Source organism: Neopelma chrysocephalum, unplaced genomic scaffold (genome assembly GCF_003984885.1).
Source record: "Neopelma chrysocephalum unplaced genomic scaffold, ASM398488v2 Primary Assembly neopelma1_73, whole genome shotgun sequence".
NCBI lineage: Eukaryota > Metazoa > Chordata > Aves > Passeriformes > Pipridae > Neopelma > Neopelma chrysocephalum.
In genome coordinates this window covers 594,503-608,741 of record NW_020897733.1, presented here as the reverse complement: position 1 = coordinate 608,741, position 14,239 = coordinate 594,503, and the positions used below count along the sequence as shown (strand labels likewise).

At 41.9% G+C, this 14,239-nt stretch overlaps 1 protein-coding gene across 6 annotated transcripts in view; it reads right to left on the bottom strand.

Moving 5' to 3' along the window:
• Nucleotides 1-14,239, bottom strand: part of PASD1 (PAS domain containing repressor 1) — a 102,190-nt gene that overhangs the window by 38,387 nt on the left and 49,564 nt on the right. The gene's annotated exons all lie outside the window — the stretch shown is intronic.

Genomic DNA, 14,239 nt, shown 5'->3' with positions numbered 1-14,239 from the left:
GGCAGCTCAGAGTCATTTGATCTCAAACTTCTTCTTATAAATAAAAAAGGGAAGATTCTTCTCCCTGTCCAAACAACATGAAGAAAAAAATGTTCTGCTTCAGTAATCCTAGACCTTAGTAATTAAATCTGCTCTCTGTTGCAATCTGTTTCCCATGTATATCACCAGCCTGGAATTTATGGAACTTAATACATAAGGAAGCTATTCAATAAAGGGAAATACTATGGCAAAAGAATTACAGATAGGTCTGAATCAGATTGAAAGTCTCTCTATGCCAGAGAAGAATCCAGCTCCTGATCCAGATTTCAACTTTTTGATTTCAGATAAAAATCCCAAATCCAAAGACTAACAAAATGGATCTCCCAGAGTCAGACCACCTCTCATCTCTGCTTCAGAGGCAGAAGAGATGAGAAAACAGGTTGAGGAGACCTGCAGTCGTATTGCAGCAGAAGTGGAAGAGCACTAGCTGTCTGTACTGTTTAACTGCTGAATAGAATAGAACAGAACAGAATATTTCAGTTAGAAGGGACTTCGAATGATCATCTAGTCCATGCCTGACCACTTCAGGGCCGACCAAAAGTTAAAGTATGGTATTACAAGCACTGTCCAAATGCCTCCTAAATGTTGAGAGGCTTGGGGAATTGACCACCTCTCCAGGTGGTCTCTCTAGGGAGCCTGTTCCAATGTTTGACCACCCTCTTGATAAAGCAAAGCTTCCTAATGTCCAGTCTATGTAAAAGACCTGTGAGAAAATTATAAAGAGCTTTAGTAGTTAAAATTCAAAGTCTCCCATGCAAGCTTACTTAGAGTTTTATCGACTTATCCATTAAATGAATATCAAAGGATTCACTGCAGCTGAGCTAACTGACCTCATTTTACATCTTTGGCTTCCTGCGTTCAAGTTCAAGCATAAGGAACTTCTTTACGCTCCTGGTGTATTTAATTCTGGAGCATTCCAGGTATAATGTGCACCTAAATCAAAAGGAATTCAAATAAAGCCTTAGATTTCACAATTTGCCTTATCCTCATTTGGCTCCCAGAATTTCAGCTGCTTTCCTTAAAAGATCTGCTCACATCTGCTCTCCAGCTGAGCCATGTTCATGCCCCACTGACCTTACCGCTGCCATCCTCTGTAATCTTGCAGCTGAGAATAACCAGCAATGCACTCAGTCCCTGTAAGCATCAAGAGCCTTTCAAGAAGGAGGAGGCAGAAAAGAACCAGCCTTTATATAACAGGGAAAAGAAGGATTTCAGAGAAAAAACATTGTTCAACCAAGGTGGGTAATGGGAGCTGCACGCCTGAAGTGCCCTGGTTCAGCTCCCTCGGGCAATGGGAACTGGAGGCGTCAGCACCTTGCAGGATTATACTCTGCAATGGCAGCTGGCAGATATTTTTCTAATAGAGAGCACAGCAGCATCGTTCACACTCATTTGATTCTATTTGCTGCTGTTCCTATTCAAACTCTGCTAATCCGATCAAGGCCTGTGCCTTAAAGCTGAATAAGTAAACACCTTTCGTAAGGTCTAAGCCCACTTGAAACAAGTGTATGATTAAGGGCTAGACTTGAGCATTGTTGTGAGAAAACTCCCCTCATTACCCACAATTTCCAAAATCACTCTGAGGTGTCTTGAAGTGGCACTTTTCCATCCAGTGTTTTACTTCCTGCATTACAAATGTATAATATGGTCGCAAAGGGGCCCAAACACCAAATATACATTTGTATTTCAGCTGCCCTAAAGAAGTGCTCTTTGAGCTGAGAATAGCTCATAATGGCACCACTTAGACACTACCATGCAAAATATTTTCTGTGGCTACCAGACCTTCTCCACAGATGTCTCCTCTTGTTTGCTATGAAGAAGACAGATGATAAATATAGGTCAGCAAATGCATTTTGGACAAAGTCGTACTCATTTGTAGTATTTGCATTAAGTAACAGTAGAAGACTTATGCAACAGAGATGATGTTGATCCAACTGTAATTCCATCACTGTTACACCAAGGATGGATTTGAACTATTGAAACTTAGAAGTTTTTTTCAAGAAGAATTGCTGCCACTTATGCTGGTACTGCTAATAATATAACTGGTATATTGCTAATAATATAACCGGTATTGTTAATAATATAACTGGGTTTTGTCCTTTTTTAAAACACCCACCCACACACTTTTCTTTCTCTTCTCTGAGGCACTTTTAACTTTACATCCAATATTCTCTTTTGCACTATCTTGCCCACATCACTTCTCAACTAACTCCTCCCAAGACAGTTATTTCTTTCAAATGCTTCAAGAATAAAGGAATATTTAAACAATTAACTGCAATCATATTCATCATTCTGTATGGTACCATTAATATGCACTAGAAACATAATGAGAAAGTAAAACTTCCCTTCAGAAAGAAGAAAAGAGAAGATAAACATACACAGATCTCTCTCTCATTACTTTGTTATCTTTTTTAGGCTGCAAATATGTCAGTCACTGGAACACTTTTCTACTAGGTCATTATTGTTACACATATTATGCACAAAGACCCAAGGCCTCATTCTGTCGTAGATAAGCTATTCACACACATCCTTTTTTCCCCCTGCAGTTTATTTGCATGGCTGGCTGGATAATCAGCCATAATAACAAAATATGACTCAGCATGCCTGAATGTCCAATTCGCTTTGGGGATTCTTCTGAAGGTTGGTTTTGGTTGTCCTTTCTTTAACTATTGAAGACTGGAGAAGATGTGTCCCTCCGAGATAACGTCAACATAAAAAAGATTTGAGTAAACACAGAGGTCAGGGGAAAGGGAATGGTTCAAATAGCAACATTTCTGCTGCCATGCCCTCAAAGGGTCTCTAGTCTCTTTAGTGGTTCTGACATTGCTGCAGAGTGCAGGGTCCCCTGTCACCCACTGTCACAGATGGGGGGATTTCTCACCAACAGCTGAGGGAGGATGCAGGACAGAGAACTGGTCCTGTTACACCAGGATGGGCATCCCTGCAATTAAGGACATATGTGTTTTTCTGGACATCTAAATGCTGCCTATGGGTTACTACAATTGTGCAAGCATGCAGAACATTTTAAAATATGTTTTATTTCACACCTGCAATAGCCCAGGAGTAAGAATCCTCCTAGTATCAGTAAAAATCAAGACTCCAATACAATCACAAAAGGAAATACATGGGTCAATCTCTCCCAAAGGATAACCCTCCACTACTAAGTAAGTTAATGGCAGTAGCAATGGATGCTGCCATCCTGCTGAGCAATCCTGGCTGTGTGGAGGTGACTGACAAGGATGGGGGTCCCTGGTTTTCAAGTAAGAGACCAGGCCAGCTGAAAAGGCTGCAGTGTGAGAACCTATTTAACCTGGGACATAGTGAAAAGGGCATTGAAGAGTTTGCCCTTCATTTAGACAGATCCATTGGCACATGCCTCTATTTTTAACCATCTGTGTAATTCTTGGGTGAAAACAGCAGGATTAATTTTTGTTTTCTGAATTATGGCAAACATGAATTTATTACCTAGGGCTTTCCTGACCAAAGCACCTTCAATTGTGTATCCATATACTAACAATGTCCACTACTGTATTTAACAGAACAAAATCAGGTTGGCTGAGAAAATACACATTAAGACCAGTTGATGGAAAGAATCACAGTGCAACGTACATGCAAAAAAACACGTGGAGCTTGTTTCTGTGATATCCTGACTATGTAATACCACCAAGGCCAGCAAGATCCCTGTCAAATATCTACACAACAGTATGAAGTCAGCAGCAGAAGTTAAAAATGCCCATGACCTTTAGCTGGCAGCCCCAGTTTCCTCAGAATTCCACATCGTGTTTGAGAAGCAAACATCATCTGTACTCCCAGCCTCCTTCCTCCATGCACTGCTTTTGTGCACATCTGCTAAAAATCACAAGCAAACTACACAGTAGTTTAACTGAAACTCAAACAGGGAAAACATTCAATTAGGCAGAGAGAAAAGCTAACTTCCTCCTTCCTTTCCGTCCTCTCATTAGTCCTTTTTCAAAAGATCAATAATGAAACTCTTACCACTTCACTGGAATTGGTATTACACCCACCCTGATTTAATGCCAAAGTTTCTTCCAATTTAATTCTGTTTTGTTTTTAACAAGTGAGGAGGGCAAAAACCCCAAAAAATTAAAGCTGTGTGCGTAATTTTTGCTTATGTAGAGCAAATGCTTCAAAGAGCCAGCCAAGATGCCAAGCAGTGACTGACCAAAGGGGCAGAGAGCACCTAATCCTGGCTCACCTACCACCCAAGGACTGTGCTCACCACCGGAGCCTGGCACCAGCTGGGCAGTGCAAAACTGAAGCAGAGGTTGGGCACTGTGGTGCTCAGGTATCTTACTATCAAAGCCAAAATTTATTCCTGTGCCATGAGCATTTCCCAGGGGCAGAACCCCCAGCTTTGTGCTCATCCTGCGGACAAGTGCTGCACATTGAAAACCGGGATTGAGCTGGCCGCGTTTATTAGGGTTAGGGATGTCAAGGATTGTGATTCTCCCCCCTGTACTCTGCCCTCATGAGACCCAACTGGAGTACTGCATCCAGCTCTGGGGTCCTCAGCACAAGAAAGATGTGGAGCAACTCCAGAGGAGGGCCACAAAAATGATGAGAGGGATGGAGCATCTCTGCTATGGAGACAGGCTAAGAGAGATGAGGTTGTTCAGCCTGGAGAAGAGAAGGCTCTGGGGAGACCTCATTGCAGCATTCAAGGACTAAAGAGAGCTTATAAAAAAGAGGAAGAGTGGCTTTTCACATAGGCAGATAGTTATAGGACAAGGGGGAATGTTTTTAAACCAAAAGAGGAGAGATTTAAATTAGATGTTAGGAGGGAATTCTTCACTGTGAGGTTGGCAAGGCACTGGCTCAAGCTGACCAGAGAAGCTGTGGATGCCCCATTCCTGGAAGTGTTCAAGGCCAAACTGTATGAGACTCCGAGTGGAAGGGGTTGGAAGGGGCTTCCTTTAGTGAAAGGTGTCCCTGCCTATGGCAGTGGGTTGGAACTGGATGATTTTTAACGTTTCTTCCAACCAAAATCTTTCAGTGATTCTGTGTTTGGCTGTCTTCAAAGTGAGACCCTGGTTATGATCACTGCAGTCACAAAATGTAATCCAAAGTACCTAAGCTTCTTTCTACACTAAAGTTGAAATGAATAAGAAATCAAGTACAGTACCACAAAATGCTTCTCTTCAGCCTCAGAAGCTTGTTTACCATTGCTGTAGTAGCTGAATTGCTGAATGAAATATTTACAACTATTCATGCAATCAAACTCATTTTCCTTAGGAAATAACTGATTAGGTATCTCACATCTGTTCCTGACAATGATTTAAGCCTCTGCTGATCCCTATCTAGACCTGACATGAATGTTAATGTTTTAGAAACAGTCATCCTTAATAGGAGGGTGACGACAGACTCTCCGGGCCCGGTGGTGACTGACTGCAATGGGGAGGCTCTGCGTCTACAGGTGAAGGATGACACAATCAGTCCATAATTTTCTCTAACCTTATGACCCGGGGCTTGGGAAGCCTGGCAGGAGATGGAAGTTAGAGCAGAGCTTGACACAGAATTATCTTGAGAATTATCTTCCTACCCCTGTCAAAAGTTTTTAATATCTCCCAGATGCTTCCACTATGCAGAGCAGCAATCCTGCTCTGCCAGGCTCCGGCACTGCCTGCCAACCTTCCAGCAATGTTTCCCCATCAGAGCCCTTTGATTGAAGCTGCTGCAAGTGTTGCAAGGCCAGGAGAAAAATCAGCTGCTAGTAAAGCTGATTGTGACTCCCTCATAAAGCACGACATTCACATCAGGAAAGACACAAAAATAAATTCCATGTTTTTTTCTCAAATAAAAGCTGTTTCATGGGTAAACGATCAATGCCAATGCACCATTTGAGAGAGAAATCTACTGTTTAGTTAAACTGATTTAATTCATCCAGCAATCCTCTTTTCCATAGGAAACTTACCACAAGGACTTAGGGAAAAAAAAAACAGGAAAAAGAAGTATTTATCTCGATATACTCTTCATTTCTGCACAGAGCAAGGGAAAAATCTTAGCCCCTCTCAGGTTAACTGCAAAGCTCTGCCACATGGTGCCAAAGATGCAAATGACAAAAGAGCTGATCTGTATTACTGCCCCTTCTGGTAAGGTGCATCCAGGGGGATAACGGGACTTCCTAAGTTCTGAGCAACTAGGTCAGAAGAAAACTTCTGGCAACACCTTTAATCACTAAAAATTTTACCTCAAGGTCAAGGAATTAAATAAAAACACTGAAGTAAATGAACATTTGCCTGCAACGGACCTTGTAGAGCTGTAATTCAAATAGAAATGAAGTCTCTGTAAGTGTCTGAACAGTAATCTCTGGTACAGTCAGAAATGCCACATAAAAGTAGATTTCAAACACATTCCAAAGAAGATTAAACTGGCAATTCATCATTCTTAGGACTTCTATACATCATAAATAGGCATTATGCCTTCTATGTAAAGCAGCTCATTATCTGATTTATTCACTGGTATATCTTCTTATTCAAACAATTCAAACCAGACTATACTAGAAAATCCCAGAATAGTTTCATTGGCACTGCAACTTTTGAAATAAGTTGACGATTTATATTTATATAATTTTACTTACTGTACAACCAAATTCATGTTTGTTAATATAATACACTACCTCTAAGGACAATTTTAAGAAAGATGATATCCCAGCTGGATCATTTATTAATATTCATATGTTTTCCTTCAAAAAAAATCAAAACACAGAAGTTGTTCTTCCTGGTGTTAGTTTTATCATCATCTCTCAAGTGAAAACAGAGATTCTGCCCTAGTCACAACAGGCTACTACCAACAAACTAATCACTCTAACACTCCAGATCTTGATGGCTCTACTGGTTGCCTTTTTAACTATGAATATATCCAATATAAGGAATTCAGCTCCAGATTCAAAACATGTGCCCCGGATAAGATGGAGTTCTGATGCAGCCTTATTTTTAGTTTCCAACTGGTTTAGTGGCAATTTTAGTCTGTTGCATTCATTCTTCTCCCATTTTAGACAATGGATCTTTTTCCTTTCCAGACAACATATCAGGACTATTGCAGAATCATATATACTTTCCTACTCTAACAGTAACTCACTTTTCTTATGTTGACACATTGTCTCCACTAATGACAAGGCTCAGCCCTCTGCATAAGCAAAATTAAATAAAAAAATGTAGGTGTTAAGATTAGCACAAAGAGTTTGTTTTATTAATACTTCCTGCTGTACCCTTTCCATTAAAAGCCTGCCCCAAAAGGAAGCCATTACGATTATTCTATTTGAAAGAAAAGTCGAACAGTTAATACTCATCTTTAATATATACATCAGTAGCGGAGTCAATCAAAGTCCTACCTTTTTTCCTCATGTGAGTCACTTAACACACACACACTTAATACATCACTTAATAAAATTTAATTGGAAACAGTTTGATCAGCGTGAATATTTTTAAGTCACTGTAAATCAAGCCAGTGTACATTGCACTCAGAGACAGGACAAACAGGTTTATGGTCAAACTTCCTCAGCAAGGGGTGTAACCCTGCCCAGCTATTACAGCCTCTCTAATTGCTGCCTTTGCTGTGACAAGCCAACAGTGGACCAAACACACAGCATCCTCCTCTATACATAAACACATACTTGCAGTTTGTGCAGGAGAGCTTCAAACAGCCTAAGCCCAAGGACTGACTCCCAGGGGCATTTATTTTTCTCTTCAGCTGATACTCTGGGAGAGGTCCTCACTGCACAGAAGCTGGTGGAAGTTCAGCCTTTGCCTTCATCAGGGCCAGGGGTTCATCTCATTCCCTTCAGATAAAGCCTCTGCATTGGCTTGAAAATATTCCTATAATGCTGCCGTGACTATGCAAAATAATTAAAGGCAATGGGAGCTCTTATCAGCTCATCTATTGTTCATTAATTACTCAAAAAACGGTTTACTTAGTATGTTCCTTATGGTCAAAACTGTATTGGCCTGAAGCAATGTGCTGCACTGTGTTGTGCATTAAACCAAGATAAAAGTAGGCTGAGCCCAGAAAAGAACCAACAAACCTTATTAATTTCTTTTAAGAATGTGTGTATGCATGTGTTTGTGGGCTGAACAGATGAAGCAAGAGAGGAGATTAGCATTTTTATGGATATGATTCCTGCCATTGCTACATACTCAAAAAATCTTGCCTAAGCTTGGGCAGTTTGTCAACAAGAATAAACACACCTACAAATATCTCTGTGTTTACCTATTGGTCAATCAATTAATCAATCTGCCTATAGCTGACACTCAACAAAGCACCTCCCACTTACTTACAGGTGAGGGGGAACACTAATGGAGGGAGACAGAGGTCCAGTGCAAGTGTCTGCTGAGCTGGGACGCTGCTGTTGGGTACAGAGGGGCTGAAACCCCTGCCCAGGGGGCACAGGGCACAGGGAGCAGTGAAGGTACAACTGCAGGCACCACACAGCAGCCAGCCAAGCCCTGGGAACTCAGTGTAAAACTCTGAAAACACATTTCTATTTCACACAACAGGCCCCTGCAGAGCAGCCCTGGAGGACTGAGGTCCCAGAAGCTGATGGAGGGTGACGTGCAGGGTGGCAGAGCCCTCCATGCCGTGGGAGCAGTGGCGCAGGGAAGACTAAGCCCTTTGGTCTCCCTGCCTGCTCGGAACCCCCAGGTGTCAGGGACCCAGCAGGAGGGTGGTATAGTTGTCCCCAGTCCATCTGCTCTGCCAAGATCAGGTAGCACCAGTATTCAAGGCGGTTGTTAGCCAGTGTCACCTCTTCAATCACACCCACAACATGCACATCACCAGCAAACTGCCCTATGCTCACCTTCCACCACCATTAACAGGAGGCCAGTTCCAGCTACTCAGGCGTGCACTTTTGTGTGTTTGTGTGTGTGTGCATCAGTCCTGCGAAGTCAGAGCTCCAAGGTCTCGCTCTGCCTCCCTCCTAAAGAATGATGTATTTTGCAGTGCTCTCCACGGCAATGTTTAGTGAGCCTCTTGGTTACCATAGCGTTATGCACTACAGGAATGTCGACAAATTAATCAATTATACAATTGTATTTGCCTAAGAACACAAGTCACAGTCAAATGATTCAATGCATTTCAACAGCTCCATGGAGTTTGGTTAACGCACTTCCTCTTCTACCATCTCAGTGTTATCCCCCTCTGAGCTGCCTTTTTCCATATTTCAATTTCCCTTTACAGGCAGCTTAGCAGGTGATCTCTGCTGCAGGCTAAGTTGTGCTATTTTCTTCCTTTCTTGCCTGCTTCCTTTCTGTCTTGTTTTATTTCTTTCCTTCTCTCTTTCTTGTTATAAGATGGTCATTATACATTCAACTTTCCTCTCACTAAAGTGTGTTTTTAAAATTACTAATCTATCAGCAATCACTTCTTTCTTCTAGAGGCTATCCTGCATGACTTACAGAATTTTGCTCTGATCAGCACCAGAGCAGAGCTGATATTAAGCCCAGATTTCCATCTGGTTTTAGGAATACCAAGTCAAAAGGGAGCGCCAACCCCAGCACTCCAGTCTTGGAAAACAACTCTGTTAATGGCTACGTAATAACATCTCTTCAACCTGCTGAGAAGCACCAGAGGGCCCAGAACACATCCTCATCATACAACATACTTATGATACACATCAGAAGCATGTAAGATTTAAACTATGCTGTGACACAGCAAAGGGCAGGTGAAGATCACTGCCAGCACTGCCTGTCTTTGTAGCCACACCAAGTTGATTAACACTAGCAACAAATCACAGAAAACACACCATGAAGTAAAATATGGTTATTGGGAACACAGTCTGAAGGAAAAACACCTCTTTGGCCCAAAATCTGATGACCAGGTTAAAGCAGGGAGCATGCCAGAAAAATCTACAGGCAATTGTGCCTGTCTAATGCTACAAGGAGTCTCTGCACTGCACATTTTCAATACCTAGTGCTTGAGAGGAAGGCAGATATGGGAGAAAAAAAGATTCAAATCTGCAGCAACAGGGAAAATTAATTCTTTTCTCAGCTCCCAGAAAAACAGCAGAAGCCTTGATGCATGGGGTTAAAAGTGTAAACAAATCAGGTCCCTTCTCCTTTCAACCGCACATTAAAAATATGATTATACTGCAGACCAAAGAACTCTGCAAACGTAATTTCCTATCTCCAGGAACTCTCTAATTTAATTATATAATCTCTTTCATAAGATTATCAAGATCTATCTCAAAACTACCCTAATTGAAAGACTCTTACACAACTTCAATCCTTAGGTAGCTAGAAGCTTTCTTCTAATTTGGCATCCAAATATATTCATGACCAACTCAGACAATTTGATCTTGTGCAGATGCTATATTTTATCTTATTTTTTGCTGCTTTCTTGCTATTTAGTACCAAGTGTGTGTAAAAAAAACCCTGTAACCTGTCTCTTCATTTGTTCAACTGGACAGAGCTAAACAAATGATGGTGTTTAACCTCATTTCATATAGCAGATAGTTTGTTTGTGTAACCACATCTTTAGCCCTCCTACTGTTGTAATTCAGCATTTTCTTGACAGGATGTCCGGAGCTATGCAAAATCCCAGTGAACTACTCCATGAACAATGGAAAGCTCTTGCACTGATGCTCTGCATGATGATTTGCACAATGATTGTATCACATTTCCCTGAATCTCTCATACTATTTTCCTTTGGTATCCAAGGATGTCAGTGGTCTCCTTCACAGCTGTATGCCACTGCTTGCTCCCAGGTATCTCCTGAGCAGCCAGTGCATCCACATCTCTCACTTTTGTCGTGGACAGGAGCTGATGAGCTCCTGTTTCACACTGGAAATTCTCGTTACTGGTCTCCATGCTTAAGCTTTTGCACTCAGCACTATTAAATGTCATTTTATGTCTATCACTCCGATCAACAAAGTCATCTAAATTCCTTTCACATGATAATCTGATCCTCCTCTGTATTGACAATACCTCCCAAGTTTTTGTCATTCCACACGGCTCCTGGGCACACACCCAGGACCCTGCACACAGGTCAGAGTGGATCCTTTCAACAGGCCCAAGCCTCATCCCATGGGAGGAACACCACTAATCTCCCTCCATGCTGATGACTTTCTCTGAATACCTCTCTCCATCCAGACAACTTTATTCTCAGGCAACAGTTGCATCTTTTCCTTGGTCAGTTCCTTTTCCACTTTTCAATTCTTGTCTTGAACAACCATCTTTATTTTAGGCAATAATGTCCTGTGGGGCATGGTATCAAATGCTTGTCTTTAGATAAACTACATTCCTGCCTTACCCCACCTAAATAAACTGTTATACAAAAAAGACGTTAGATTAGTCTAGCACAATCCATCTTTGATAAAATCTTGTTGTAATTTAGCCTGCTTCCTCATTATTTCCACGTCTAATTATTCTTTCCTACAAAATACGTCATGAGATGCTGGGTACTATTGCATTCAAACCTGCCAGTCTATAGTTCCTGCATTGTTTTTTTATTTTTTGACTGTATAGGGACTCCAGGTATAGAACACAAATGCTTGCCCTCTTTTGTACCTGAAGAGCCATGGGAGAGTCTTGTTGCAAGCCATGCAAACCTTGTGCCACTGCTTTCAGTATTCCAGAACTGAGATTATTGGTACTTCATTTGTCTCACTAAGATATTTAAGTTTTGCCTGTTTTGTTTTTTTTAAACTTTGCTATGAATAGTTTTCAGTTGCCTGCAGATTTGTTAGTAATTACACTCTGTTCCAGATTCTGCAGAAGGTTCTGCTTTCATGAGAAAGTTGTGTCATTATTTAGAGACATCAGTTCTCCTTTCAGTTTAGACACATCTAATTTCAGTTCTGTGCAAATTGACTAAGTGCAGGTTTTGGTTGAACCCAAATAAGCTAATTCGAACCAAAATAAGAATATCCTTATGTGAGGTCACATCAGGTTAATCAAATCACTTTAAAAACAGACTTAAACTAAATTGGTGTAATCTCCCCATGTAGACAAGGCCAAAGCCAATAAAGGAATATGAAGTAGGTAAAAGTCTCTCATTAATTACACACACATCTGCAGTTTGACTGAATCTGGTGGTTCTGAAGCTGGGCAGATGTGCAACCAGCAAGCCCAGTGTGCTTGTCAGGGCCTGCCACCACATCAACCTCGCTTAAACCTGGGCTTAAGTGAGGCTGGAGTAACAATAATTAGGGTCTCGCAGGACTTCTGCTCGGGGGCATTGCTCCTTCAGCATACAGGCCACAGGGCAAGTCGTGCTGTGCTATACAGTCCTGTGGGCACCAAAAGTAGTAGAGAAACCAGGAAAAAAGAGAAACGGTCTCAGCCGGGGTGGCAGAACGGGGCAGACCCAGCAAAGCTGCAGCCAGGCGAGCCGTGCCACCGCGGCTGTGCCGACGGGCGCAGTGTCGCTATTGCAGCGGGACGACGTGCGGCACACGGAGCAGAGCACGGCCCCCAGTGAGCCAGGAATCGTGAGAGAAGGGGGTCACCCAGGGCCTAACAAATGAATACAGTTGCTTTACCTGCCTGACTTCCCTAATACAGATTTGGAACTAAAGTGGTAGAGAGCTCTGTAATTTCAATAGTACCAGAAAAGACTGGTTCACACTATTTTGGGTTTTATAGGTTTTACTATTTTGGTTAAAGCCATATTAGTCCACTAGGATCCATAACTGTCCCAGTACAAGCCTGAATTCAGTTGTTCTGGTATAGGCACATAGCTTATTCCTCCAGTCTTGAAGGAATGAGCTATGCTGGCATTAAAACCTTTGTACCATTACATGTGAATCTTGGGAGGTTGCGTAATATAGGGCAAAACAATGCAACTTCTGTGCATAGACAAGCCCTGGCTCCAAACTGTAAAGACATCCTACCAATTTTTTGATATTACTAATGAGCAGAAATTGGATTCAACATCAGTATCTCTGCACTGTAATGTTCCTTCCTCCATCATGAGACTTTAATTATGAACTACTCATTTGCTAATTTTAATCTTTAACCCTGAGCTATTTTTGTGTACTTGATGTGTGCCATAAACCAACAAAATAATTTAACACAGACACAGTCTCAGTGGCTAAAACCAGGAACATATATATCATATATCTTACTGAAGTGTGCAGTTTATAAAAAATAGTCAAACCAATTTTACTTTTCCCCCTAAATCAAGTAACTGTAATCCACAGCTTGGAATGAACAGGATAAATGAGCAGCAAGCAACCACTCCTAAAGCCATTTGCATTTTTCCTATTACATCTTCCAGAAGAATTCTAAAGATTCAGTAGTAAACATGTTTAGCCCAAGAGATACGAATGCCTCCCTTGCACACAAACTTCCACTTTTGGCTTACTCTGGAGCCTCCTCTCCTCATTAGTGGCTGCTGCATTTGTCAGGGCTCTGTCAGCCGCAGAGCCCCGCGTGCTGTTGTTACGGTGCATCAGTGCACAGGGCTCTGCTCCTCCCCAGCGCAGCACTGACACACTGGCTTACTCTGATTAGCACATTACAGGAAAACGATTTTTTTTTTAATACAGTTTCTAAAAAAAACAAAAATCCAAATGTATTTCTTCTGACTGGATAACTGTGGTAGAGGCATTGCAGCACAGGAAGTTCATAAAAATTACACAAATTCCCAGCCGAAACAGCACATGTTGTCAGATGCTCAGTACCAGGGCTTCACACTGTGTACTCCTGAAATTATCTGCTGCTTCATACAACATTCGTAGGACCTGTGATGACTGTAAAGCCTACATATCAAACCCATGAAGCTATCTTTTTAAGGCAAATTCCCATTTCCAGAGCTAGGGATTTTTAGCCAACAAAATAAGGACACGGGAGCACCAATATTCTGCTCATAAATGAAGCCACTCCTAACATTTTCTCATGTCTACACCAGAACATCTCATCCCATCAGCGAAATCAGAACCACTGCTTTCACTGCACACAACAAAATAAACTTCAGCCAATAAATAACCCTGCCCTCGGAGGTGATCCTGCACCCTCCCAGGTGGGTACGACATGGGGCATTTTAACAGCTTTGATTTCAGGGACATTATCTCCGGGGCCACTTTACAGCTGAAGAAGATAACTTCATTCAGGAATCAGGGGTACTTGGCACTGAGATGTCCCAAAAGGGACTGATGTGCTGGACTTCTCCAAAATCCACCCAGGAGAGACCTGTTCTGCGATGGCTCAGGAGCCTCCTGCCTTCGGGGATTGTGGCACTTTAC